Here is a 13,952-nt window from a genome sequence, read left to right as displayed (position 1 = left end):
ATGCTTAGCATAACAAGCGGTTTTCTATATAGTAATATGTCACTGACGTCAGCTAGGCCTGTATACCTTGTACATGTACTTGTAGTAACTGAAGACATTATATTATATTATTTTCTAGAGCGGACACATGCGGCCCTCGGGGCGCATGCTGGGGACCCATGGTCTAAGGTATCAAGTCGCGTGTTCGTATCCCTGTTTTCTGGCTTCGCTTGTGAGGTGCTAAGTTACTTAGTCATTGGTGACAGTTTAGGCAAGGGCTTCACTTAATTGGAAGACTCCAGATGCTTCCTTAATCCGGATACTGGGTTTCGGATATTCGGTTACATCTTATAAAAACGCTGGTTTTAATCTTAACAGGAAATTGTTACCGCCGTTATTGGTTAGAATATCTAATGTTATACTACTACTATTACTACTACTACCACTACTACTTCTACTACTACTACTACTACTACTACCACCAATAATAATAATAATAATAATAATAATAATAATAATAATAATAATAATAACAATGATAATAATAATTTTAATAATTATTATTATTCTTGCTGTTGTTGTTGTTTCTGTGATAACTTTTGTCTAAGGAAGACGTCAGATTTCGCCAAATTCATTGTAAATCAGATTTTCGCTAGTTCGTCAACACGTCCTCTGCATTCCGTCGATAGGGCACAAACAGGCATTTATTTTCAGTATTAAAACTGGGCAGTAATTCGAAGAAAGATATGCAGATGGAGGGAGAATAAACTACCTCGTTTGCTATTCAAAAGCAGCAGGTTAGAAGAAATCGACTGCTCTTGTACGGAACGAAAGGAAGACGCATAGTTTGAGAGTAACTTTCAATGATTGGCTTTCAGTCACCCAGTAGCTTACGGGGGGGGGGGAGGGGGGAGGGGGGGAGGAAGCAGGGGATTTTAACAAAAGCGAGATGGAAGGGAGGAGGGAAAGGATAGGTGTCGAGGGATGGAAGGGGTGAGGGAGGGAGAGAGGGAGGGAGGAAGGGTGCTAGAGGGTAGATGGAACAGTGTTGGCAGGGAAGAGGGAGGATGCTGGAGAGAGAGTTATAGAGAACTTGCTCTAGGAAGTGTTGTAAGGAGGGCGCAAGAAGTGAAGAAGGAAGAAGGGTGCAAGAAGTGAGGAGGGAGGAAGGGAGGGTGCAGAAGTAGTGTAGGGAAGTTGTAAACTGGATGAAGGTAAGATGGTTGGGTTCTGCGATGATTCCTAAGAATGAAACTTGGTAATTCCCGCAAAAGTGTACTAATATTACTCCTAGATGCACCAGCTAAGCCCTTGGAAAGGCATCAGTGTATCTGTGGTTTATAAACCAGACATGATATAAGGCTACACAACTTCGGGATAGGCAAGACAACATGAATGACGAAGCTTGGGCGGCTATCTTGACTAATTAAGAGAACTGAATTTTTCCTGGAAGGATTCTCAACAGAAGAAATCAAGATCTGCTTAGTTTGTTAGATATAAAATAAATTAACTGCAAGTGTTTCATTAAACCTGCAGTATACCTGAAAACCAACATTAAGTATAATTTAATACCTAAAATAGGGATGCATATATCTATTATTTATTGTGTGAATATACTTTCCTTACCTGGAGTTTGCAACAGATAAGGCAAATGTAGATATAAACCTGGATGTACTCCTGTTAATTTTTTTTGGACTTAGTTAATAGGCCTTTTGTACATCCATTTGCTCTTACTCTACCATCCAGAGGATGGATATGCGATGCAGATTCATCGGCAAAATTTAAAATCTAATTTGTTCGGGCTACTCAGTAAAGGCTGATAAGTCTGACATTAGTTACGTAAGTAGCCTTATTATGCATATTATGCCCACCCTGTGGGCGGTATTCTAAACATACAGAGGCACAAAATGGGTCCAGGACTGGACCATAAAGTTTCGAGAGCAAAGGGACTTATAGTGGCCATGAACTATTTACAAATCAATGATTTAGTAACAATCGTAATGAGTTGTTTATTTAGAAATGAATTCAGTCCCAGAAACGTCACAGTAAAGCTAATTAACGACGAGTGGAAGTTCCAGACTGTTACCAGCGCAGAAGATGGTTTGGATATTCTCGCCCCAAAAATGTGCAGACAGATAGGACCTATAACGTCCACGTTTAAATTCCCAATAGTGGAAGATTTCATTCAGATTATTAACTCCGGTGGGTTAGGTGACCCAGGATAACTAAAGTTATGACTTTCTGGGTCCTCAGGATACCTCTAACAGCAACTAGTGGATATCTATCTACTACTAGAACACTGGTAGTAGGTAATAGACTTGTTATCAACGAAAATTAACTAACTAGTAGGTACAGCAGACTATACATAACTTGCGACCTACTACTGTACCTTTTTCACTGTTAGGTGAACAAAGGCAACTCCAAAAACCACTAAAGTGATCCTGTATTCATCTGTCAGTGTCAGGAGTTAAAAAAAAAACCTGAGTTGAAAAGTTTTAAGTTGAATTCAGCATATTTATCACTGATATATATATATATATATATATATATATATATATATATATATATATATATATATATATATATATATATATATATATATATATATATATATATATATATATATATATATATATATATATATATATATGTATATATATATATATATATATATATATATATATATATATATATATATATATATATATATATATATATATATATATATATATATATATATATATATTTTTTACATTAACAGTAATGAAAAATATATATCTTTAAACGTATAAGAGAAAATTTTAGAAAGGACTTAATTTTAAACGAGTTCTTGCTAATTGACCAGTTTTACATATTCGGCACGACATATATATATATATATATATATATATATATATATATATATATATATATATATATATATATATATATATATATATATATATATATATATATATATATATATATGTAGTATGTCAAACACTAGTTACATACTTTGATCAATCCTTTTTAAACAATAAAGAGATAAGATAACCAACCTGAAACCAAGGACTGATCCTCCTTAATGCGACATTATCCTCACTACGAATCAATCACCTGGACTTAGATCTGCAGCTCGCGAAGACTGAACTGGTTACAAGGGAAGGAAAGGAAGGGGAAAAGAGATATTCTTTAAGGACCAAGCTTTTAAGGAGACTGAGGAACAATTAACAGCTTTGGGCTTTTACAGTGTTTTCCAGAGCTTTGCTAGAGAGGGAGAGAGAGAGAGAGAGAGAGAGAGAGAGAGAGAGAGAGAGAGAGAGAGAGAGAGAGAGAGAGAGAGAGAGAGAGAGAGAGAGAGAAAGAGAGAGAGAGAGACAAACATAAGTACCGAACCTGTCGTAACTAACTGTAAAATTTCCAGCTGACCGTGCTGCAGCTCTCCCAGCTGACGGTGCGTAGCATCTTTGTTTGAAAATGTGGATGGCAATGGGCAACGGGTAGATTTGAGATGATAGTCTACATACAATTTGTGTGTATTTTATATTACAGAGGTAAGAGATCGACAACACTCTCGTCTGAAAGCTTGAGGATTCAAGAGCAAACGGGGTGTGTTCAGCTGATAGGAACTTGAATCACGCTTTCCCATCATCTTTCAACATTGGTATTCCACAAGTCAACACTGGAGATATCGCCATGATATTTGCCTTTTACAGAGGGATCTTGAGAGAGTGGTCGAGCATGCACAAGTTTAGAGTCCGCTCGTTTATATATCCTTGTTTGAGATGGCTCAGGCAGAACGAAAGGGAGGCTCTGTGATTTCGTGTGTGATTCTTCTCTTCCATCTAGTGGGATTTTGTGTATTATATCTTTTTCATGACTGTCCTGAATCTCGGAGCTTCTTCGGCGATCATTCTCCGTCTCAGTACTGGATCTGGCAGTATCCTCCACCTTCAGTAGTAGGAGAGATCGAGGGGCACTTTATCATTAGTTACAGTTTTTTGTCTAACAAACCTTTGTCTCCCTCTATCGGGACCAAAGTGCTGAATGATCTTTTTGGTGTTTATTAGGAAGGAGTTTCTTCACGCAGGTCTTTGTCAGATGAAGACCCGCTGAGTGACTAAGCAGCCACTGAACTGCCGGTGCTGAGTTTCAGCGATTAAGCAACTGGTATATCACTGGTGCTATTTACTTGCTTTCCAGGGATAAGTTTTTCCTCCCTATTAAAAACAAAGGAACAACATATACACGTAACGTCCTAAGGATAAGTACTGACTGGTGTTCCTTCTCTCTCTCTCTCTCTCTCTCTCTCTCTCTCTCTCTCTCTCTCTCTCTCTCTCTCTCTACCCCCAGCCTTTGTCTTCCTTTATCAGGAGCAGGAGCTTAATAGCGGATGGTCTTGTTTCACCACCAGCCTAAGTAAACAAACCTATAAATATACTGATGACATTACCTAAACTGTTCTGGAAAAAAACAAGAGTCGTGCGAAGATGTTTAGAGTACACTCCTTCGCGTCGTAACTAAGGTAAGGTAATTATACAGATGAACCTTACAGACACCAAGAAAGGAATCGGTGATTACAAATAAATGTCTAGTAAGACCACGTAGCTATAAATACACAAATGTCCTCGTTCTGTGCACACCCCTAGGGACACACGACCCTTTAAACGAAGTTTATACAGCCCTGACACACCTATTGTTCCTAATCAGCTTTCACAGCCTCCGCACTCGCAGACAATTATCCTTTTAGAGTGGTCTGGCCCGGACAAGGACGACAGCTGAGTGCCCACTCCAAATCAGTCACACGATCTGACCATTACCTCCAGTAACCTCGGGTTACCTTCAACCCTATAGTATGTCCCCTCTTTCCACTTTCCCTTCTGCAGTCTCTTCTCTCGCCTTTCTTCCATGTTTATTTGTTTTTCTATGTCTTGCACTTCCCTTTGCTTTCTAGCATTTCCATTTTCTCCCCTTTTCTCCTTGAAGCTTATCACTTCCCAATAAGGCCCTTTTCTCTCTCTCTTTCTCACCTCCCTATTTACTTTTCCCTTTCCCTTCTACATCCCCACCGTCCTCTTACCCCCAGTTCTCACACAGAATTTTTTCCCTTCTATTCCCCCATCTCTTCTATATCCTTGCATTACCTCTCCTTCCTCAGTCCTCACCATCTTCTTTCCTTTCCATTTATTTTTTCCTTTCCCTTCTACGTCCTCACATTATTTCTCCTCATAGTCTTCACCACTTCTTCACAGATTGTCAGCTATATTACAAACAGGTTGATACCACACACAACAGATATACCAGAGCTTAACCTCACTAGAAACCTGTTGTCGATATTATTACTATGAATTGATAAGTACTAAGCCTGTAGGATTAATGCAGCATCCGGGGAATGAGATGTAGTGAGGCTGGATCCAGTAATCCAGATATTTATTCTTGATATTTGATCCGAATATTCTGTTTATGTGATGTCTCAACAATAGGTCATTGCTTCTTTTATTTTTTTCGAATCTGTGACTTGCCGTCGTCTGAAGTGTGAGAGAATAAATGTTTGAGTGAGTGATTTCGGTTATTTATATATATATATATATATATATATATATATATATATATATATATATATATATATATATATATATATATATATATATATATATATATATATGTCGTGCCGAATATGTAAAACTGGTCAATTAGCAAGAACTCATTTAAAATTAAGCCCTTTCTGAAATTTTCTCTTATACGTTTAAAAATATATTTTTTTCATTAATGTTAATGTAAAAATTTTAAATTTTGCAACAAAAGAATCTTAGAAAACTTACCTAACCTTATTATAACAAGAGCAATTTATTTTAGCCTAACCCAACTAAATATATTTTAAATACGTTTAAGATAATTTAATACTAAACAAACACAATCAAATATATTTTTTTCGTTAGGTTCAGAATGATTTTGACGAAATTATTGCATACACAAATTTTCACTTGTCCTATATGGCAAGATGATCATTGCTGTTTAAGCCAAGATCGCAAGTTCTGCCTATTCGGCACGACATATATATATATATATATATATATATATATATATATATATATATATATATATATATATATATATATATATATACATATATGTAGAGAGAGAGAGAGTTTCGACATACCAGGTGGATACACGTTGTCACGCTAATTTGCTAACACCAGGTGGGCTTCACATCTAATTTTGATGTTTATCGCTTCCCCCTATGTATGTAAACGACGCCGTATGGAAGCCCGAGTGTGTGTGTGTGTGTGTGTGTGTGTGTGTGTGTGTGTGTGTGTGTGTGTGTGTGTGTGTGTGTGTGTGTGTGTGTGTGTGTGTGTGTGTGTGTGTGTGTGTGTGTGTGTGTGTGTGCGGGCGGGCGTGCGCATATGGAATATGTACATGCAAAGTCATTTACATAATTTCATTCTGGTCATATAATCTAGTTGTGACGCAGAAATAAGTGACCTCGGGACAAGGATTAGATTTTTTTTAGTTTTGTAGCCAACACCAGCTAGTTCATTGTGTGCGTGTGTGGTAGACAATACCGACAAGATGAAGATTAGACACGTGTGCAACATTTGGTTATCTTTACTGTAGACGTTTCGCCATCCAGTGGCTTTATCAATACAAATTCAAGGGTATAACTGAAAAATAGTAGAAATATACGCAAAAGATCAGGTAATTAGTCCCTCAGCCTTTTAATTTGTACGGTACTCTTCACATTCTCCAAGGCTGAGGGACTCATTACCTAATCTTTTGTATATATTTCCAAAATATTCCAATTATGTCCCTGAATTTGTACTGATGAAGCCACTGGATGGCGAAACATCTACAATGAAGGGTCCCAGATGTTTGCACATGTGTCTGATTCTTAGTTTAGTGTGAACCCCCATATCCATCCTGTGGAACAGTATCTCAAGAATATATGGATACAGAAATGGCCTAGAAACTAGGCTTCCGGAGGGTTAACAGGAGTACATCTGGATATATGCTACAGATTATGCCTTATTTGTTGCAGGAAAAGTTGAGATATATACTTAATATGTATGTTATCTTATTTTCATTAAGATGCAATGACGTATCACATTGGACATTTAACACATAGTGTTGAAAAAAGTGACCATAAGGCCGACTTTCTGTTTTGCTGGTCTACGAGTACGCTCTTGACATCCAGGTGTGTATACATCAGTGTTGCTAGTTAACCAGTGTTGTCTTGACATCCAGGTGTGTATACATCAGTGTTACTGGTCCACCAGTGTTGTCTTGACATCCAGGTGTGTATACATCAGTGTTACTGGTCCACCAGTGTTGTCTTGACATCCAGGTGTGTACACAACAGTATTGTTGGCCCACCAGTGTAGTATAGACAACCAGGTTTGATCATTATCTGTGTCTCTGTCAAACTGCCAAAAGTACATGTAACCAAGCCTAAGCCTGGCTACTACATCAGTCATTTTGTTTACATTGCAGTTGCTCTGTCAATAGGCTTATCTACGTCTTTTCATAGTGAGTGACAGACCTGCTCAGGTTACTAACTGCATTCCCATAACATCCAGATTTATTATTTACCTTTCTTAATATTATTCCAAATACTAAATAGAGATATATTAGTTAAATTCTACACTTTTCTTCAGGGTACATTGTTTGGTCAGATTATCAATTTTATTATGAAGAAATAATTTAGTGTGTGAAAAAATTCACACGAACGGTACATTAGTTCTTTTTCCTCTGATTTTTTTATTTTCCATTTCTGGTTTTTCCAATGAATATCTTGTTAGAGTCGTTAGTCATGTACCTTCAATGTTGACATAAAATCGGTAATGATCGAGATGACGAGGCCAAACATATCATTATTATTATATATTATATACGATTTAAATATAATTTATTAGAAATAATTATACACTCGTCTTCCATCCAGTTCCATCTTTCCTGCAAATCCCATACTGTTTTTTAGTATGTTATATTCCCTCCCCCTTCCCCTGTTTTTCACGACGGGGGTAGAGAGTGGGGAGGAGCCCCTCTGCTGTTCTGTTCTTGTCTCATACGCACAGATAATAGAAGACAGTCCATCATCTCTAGATAGAAGTAAATAATTCTTCTCAGCAGATAGCCTCATTGTGGACCTGCAAGTTCTTTGCTGTCTGCCTTTCCCATGTATTCTAGTGCTTACCCTTGAACTTCTTCGTACTCATAAGTATTTGAATTTTTGTAATGTTAATCATTCTGGTAAAGAGAAAACCCATGAAAATAATGATATTAATTATACTGGTAAACCACTAAACCAAGTGTTGATGATGGTAACACCACTTGTGTGTCCCTATCTTTTATTATCCTCCTGTGTGTTGTGACTCATTGTTTATCACACCCTTGCTACGCCCTGTAATTATCCTCCCACCGCCCCCGCCCCCCCTGCTTCTCACTCGCCAGCTGTTTGTCTCTCCTCCCCTCCCCCTGATTCTGCCCTTTTATTTTCTCCCTTCCCCCACTTCCTTGTTTGTAATGTTGCGTCACTGCTCTCCCTATGTTCTGAGTCAGTGTGGTGTTGCATCTGTGGAATATGGTCTTGTCCATACACACACACACACACACACACACACACATGTGCCTAGGACAAAATGGTAACTAACACACACACACACACACACACACACACACACACACACACACGCACACAAGATGTTCCAGAGAGGGGACACAGAAACAAGGGGTCAACTCTTGGAAGCTGAAGGCTCAGATGAGTCACAGGGATGTTAGGAAGCAGTTCTTCAGTTACAGAGTGGTCAGGAAGTGGAACAGTCTGGCGAGCGATGTAGTGGAGGCAGGTACCATACATAGCTTTAAGACGAGGTTTGATAAAGCTCATGGAGCAGGGAGAGAAAGGACCTAGTAGCGTTCAGTGAAGAGGCGGGGCCAGGAGCTGAGTCTCGACCCCTGCAACTACAATTAGGTGAGTACAAACACACACACATACACACTCACACACACACACACACACACACACACACACACACACACACACACACACACACACACACACACACACACACACACACACACACACACACACACACACACATACAGACACACTCACACACACACACATAAACACACCCACACACATACACATATAGACACACATACATAGACACACCCACACACACACCGACACACTCACACACATATAGACACACCCACACATTGAAACATGCACACACATACAGGAACATACGTACAGGCATACAAGCTTGCATTCATACATGCATACATATATATTATATTATACATACATGAAAATGCATACACCACCCAAACCCACATACACAAACAGGCCAAGTGTCTATCGACAAGTACCTTTGACAACTGGTAACTAAACTTTCTACAATGTGTGCCAGGCCATTCCTGGAGCAAGCAGCACCTGTATGGAGCCCACACCAAAGAAAGCACGTCAAGAAACTTGAGAAAGTGCAGGAGTGTGCAACTAGGTAAGGGGTATGAGCTATGAAAGAACTGAATCTAATGATCCTTAAGGACAGAAGGATCAGAAAAGACATGATAATAACATACAAAATACTCAGAGGAATTGATAGGGCAGACAGAGACAGACTCTTAGAGAGGCGGGACACAACGAACTATAAAAGCACAAATGAGTCACAAGGATGTCAAGAATTATTTCTTCAGTCTAACGGTGGTAGGGAAGTTTAATGGCCTTGACGAAGCAACGGCGGATGCAGACTTCATACATAGTTTTAAAAATTAGGTACGATGAGGCCCACTAGGCTAGAACAGAGAGTGAATCTGGCAAGATGCGAGTCGAGCTAAGAATCAACCCTTGTCATCGCATATAGGTGAGTACACACCCAAACTCCCTCCTTCCAGCTGCTTCCTTCCCACACCCATCCATTTACACCCAAACACCTACGTGACACTCGACTCCCCTGTGTATGTACAAAATGTATACATACATTCTACACACACACACACACACACACACACACACACACACACACACACACACACACACACACACACACACACACACACACACACACACAAACACACACACACATATATATATATATATATATATATATATATATATATATATATATATATGTGTGTGTGTGTGTGTGTGTGTGTGTGTGTGTGTGTGTGTGTGTGTGTGTATGTGTGTGAGTGTTATTAAAGTGTGACACATAAGTTATCAATGTCCCTACTAGTAAAATACATGAATTCTAGAGAAAATATTGCAAAGACTAAAATGGCAGCAGAAAGGGCCCAAAAGCTAGAGCTCAACTCCTGAAGACACGTAGGTAAATACAGCTGAGTGAAATTCTAGAATTCCTGGGAAGGATAGTGGAGCAGAAGCCTGACCAACTCAGACACATTGCCAATATAACTCTGGAATTCTACTCCGCTCCCGTGTGACCTAGGCCACACCACGCAGTGTGACCTATTACACAGATGGATCAGAACGCCAGAAGGCTGCAGGAGCAGCTAATTTTGTCAAAGATGCAACTGCTATTTCTTGTAGGTTGTCTGACGAACACGCCACTCTACAGAGAGTAGTTGTGTACCTGAGCGGTAGATTATACCGTCAAGTATGTGCATAAGACACAGTATGCGGTTTTTGGCATGTAGAAGACGTTTTGCCCACCAGGGTGAAACATATTGTATCATCGCAGACAGATTTAATTGCCATGTACATATACACCCAGACACAACACCCGTAACAAGGATCATCAACACAAACAAACGCAAAATGGGAGACAATCAAGTTTGATCCAAGAAAGGGAAGGATTGTTGCAATTCCTTCAATCAACACCCCTTTACCAGCATCAAGGCACATCCCCTTTGAAGGAACAATATTCCCCGTGAACAGCACAGCAGCAACAGCAGCGTAACGCACTCAAGGCCTGGATATCCAGCTGCTTAGTACGGAAAGAAAACATGGTACATAACCCGGATACTGGGTCCAAGATGCAGACTGACTAAAGTAAACATACACCGCGTCATGCTAGGGTACGCCTGCAAGTGGGACACACATCCAGGTGCTGTACCGGTGGAGACACTGCTGCTACTGGGACAAGCTTTTGGTCGTATGACTGAGGCCTTCAGCTGGTTTACCGGCCCATCCTTTTAAAATTTATGGTTACGATTATAACCATTTCATGTATTTAGGACGGTGTTTCGTTCTGTGTGAAGTGCGTCTCCGAGTCATGCTGAAGTTCGACACAGTGCGAAATGTTGTCTTAAATTAAAACTCGTTTTGCATTATTATTATTATTATTATAATCAAGGGGGAAGCGCTAAACCCGGAGGATTATACAGCGCCTGGGGGGGGGGGGATGTGGAAGGCATTCAGGCTTAATTCGGGGAACTGGAGCACAGATCCAATTCCCTAAATCAAGAGCCCCTCACCAACATCAAGGAACCTTCCTGTATTTTTTTGTTCAACACGGTGGACAGTTTGTCATTCGAATTCAGTTAATTTGTTATATTCTTTATTTAGATAAATAAGCTGTGAGTTGGACTCTTTCTTTCAAATTAACAAAGATTATAAATAAAACTTGGCTTTAGTTCACAACGTAAACATTGGAAGAATTACCGACAATATGTTAGGTAAAAAGACACATGTGTAACTAATACGACACTTTACTGTGTCAAGGTTTCGCTCTCCTGGAGCTTTGTCAGCTTTACGAAGTTCCTGATGAGCGAAACGTTGTCACAGTAAAATGTCACATTAGTTACACATGAATCCAATAACCTAAAAAATCCGTTAATAATTCACTTTCCCCAATACATTATTTACAGAATATAATTATTATAATCATGAAGAAGCACCAAATCAGAAGTTGCGTTATCAAATTATCGAGTTGAAGGTTTGAAACCAATCGGACGAGGCATCCATAAATTATCTTACGAAAACTCGTATTTAAGTTTGCCCAATTTCTGCAGTAAAAATGGCAATTTGGGACCTACATAGGCCAAAATCAACTCAAACTTTTCTCTAAGTAAAATTAAACAAGAGCATTGAGTGTACACAACTGTCACGGGTAAACAAGTAATAATTTTGGTAGAATTACCGACAATATGTAAAGTAAAAAGACACAAGTGCAACTAATGTGACATTTTTATTGTGGCAACATTTCGCTCTTCAGGAGGGAAACGTTGCCAAAATAAAAATGTCACATTAGTTGCACTTGTGTCCTTTTACTTTACATTCGCTTTTGATCGGGAGAGAAAGATTCTCCAGGTATATCATGGAACTCAGTTTGATAAATAAAGACGAAGCTTACTTTAAGAAAAACACATTAACACTATAAGCTTTAAGCTGAGCAGAAGCTGCATTCTTCAGCTATTGCACAGAACCCAACAATTTCAAGTTTATTAACTAGGTTAGAAATTTAATAAATTTGTACTTACAAAGCATAAACTCGAAATTTTTTTGTATTAATTTCATAACATCAATGAGCCATTAAAGACAGAAGCCATTCAAGACAAGCAAACTCCAGATGTTTATTGGAAAATACTGATGTACCATTTCGATAATAAATCTAGCAAAGTGTCACCTACACAATCAACTGACAACGTCAACATTCTTCTAAGTAGGATACACGACTGTTTAGTGTTTGAATCATACCATAAGAGGCTTACTAGTACTCACCTAGTTGTGGTTGCAGGGGTCGAGTCATAGCTCCTGGCTATGACTCGAAAATGGTCCATGTAAAAGTGAACAGAGGTCCTCTGCACATACAAATTGTTGCATAAATATTTCCCCTAGTTATTTTGTTCACCATGATTAAAACTATTGTAGCTGATCAGATAAGGCGTTCAGAGGTTAATAACGATAGCCTTAGGTGGAAGTTAGAGGAAGAAAAGAAAACTGTTCTTACATGTGATAAATCGTGCCTTCGACAACTGGACAGCTTAAACTTGACAAGTTGGAAATTTATCAGTCTTGACGTTAATTCTTTGCCAGAGTTAGAGGTCAAAGAAACTTAACTTTCTCGAACAAGTCTTACTGAACCTGAATCTAGATCACTCGGTACAAGGAAAATCATTAAGTTTTGTAACTGTGTTCTGGTCAGTGTATTTCTTATAATTACACTCTTTACATGCAACAAATCGACTGTTTCCTATTAACGTAGGTTGGCCCAAAGAAGGAGATAGTCTCCGAACCTCATCAACCTCCCCCTCCCCCTCAGCAATATACTTCCCACCTCCAGAATGCATGTTCAGTTAACTATTTTCTCTGAATTCCTTCACAGATATTATCATACTCACGCTCCAAGACCATGTCTTAGCACAACACACATGACTTCATGAAGCTCAAATTCTTACCTCACGAAAAACTCCTTCATAACCTCCTCTTAACTTTCCACCCATCTTATATTTATGCATTTCTTGAACTATAGCGCGTCCCCTGAATTGCACCTATCATAAAATAAGCTATTTTTTGTACTTCATAGCCTCTGTATAATTTTTATGCCACCCACTAATCTCGGAGGACATCTCCACTGCAATATCGAAAAGTGACGTGTCTCACACCCATGGAAAAATACTAAACCACAAAACTCTGATCCATTACTCTCTTTACATCCATTGACAAACTTTCTTTCCACAGACTCTTCAAAACATCACCTACCTGCTTCCATTCATCTATTCCCTGATTCTTTCAATCTTTCATACATCCATCTGCCCACACATCATCTCCCAAATACCATAATATATTCACTTCTTTCCAGTCTAACGTCCAATCTTTCACGTCATAGACATCATCTTACGCTCATCACCTTCCTCATTCCGGGTGTTCATTAAAACTTTCTTCTTTTACACACCCTCCTAAACACCTCTTCCAAACCCTGCAACTCTTAAGTCTCACCTCGCAAGTTTAACGGTACATTAAATCATCTTTAACTTTCCAACAAACTCGAATACAATGGAAAATAGAAATAAATCGTCCTTACCTT

At 38.8% G+C, this 13,952-nt stretch overlaps 1 protein-coding gene across 2 annotated transcripts in view; it reads left to right on the top strand.

The window, feature by feature from the left end:
* Window positions 1-13,952, top strand: part of LOC128693742 (uncharacterized) — a 191,068-nt gene that overhangs the window by 89,035 nt on the left and 88,081 nt on the right. The window lies entirely within an intron of this gene.

The sequence above is a fragment of the Cherax quadricarinatus genome, chromosome 34 (genome assembly GCF_038502225.1).
Source record: "Cherax quadricarinatus isolate ZL_2023a chromosome 34, ASM3850222v1, whole genome shotgun sequence".
Classification (NCBI taxonomy): domain Eukaryota; kingdom Metazoa; phylum Arthropoda; class Malacostraca; order Decapoda; family Parastacidae; genus Cherax; species Cherax quadricarinatus.
Note: the sequence above shows the minus strand (reverse complement) of the source record. Positions and strands in the feature narration are given on the sequence as shown.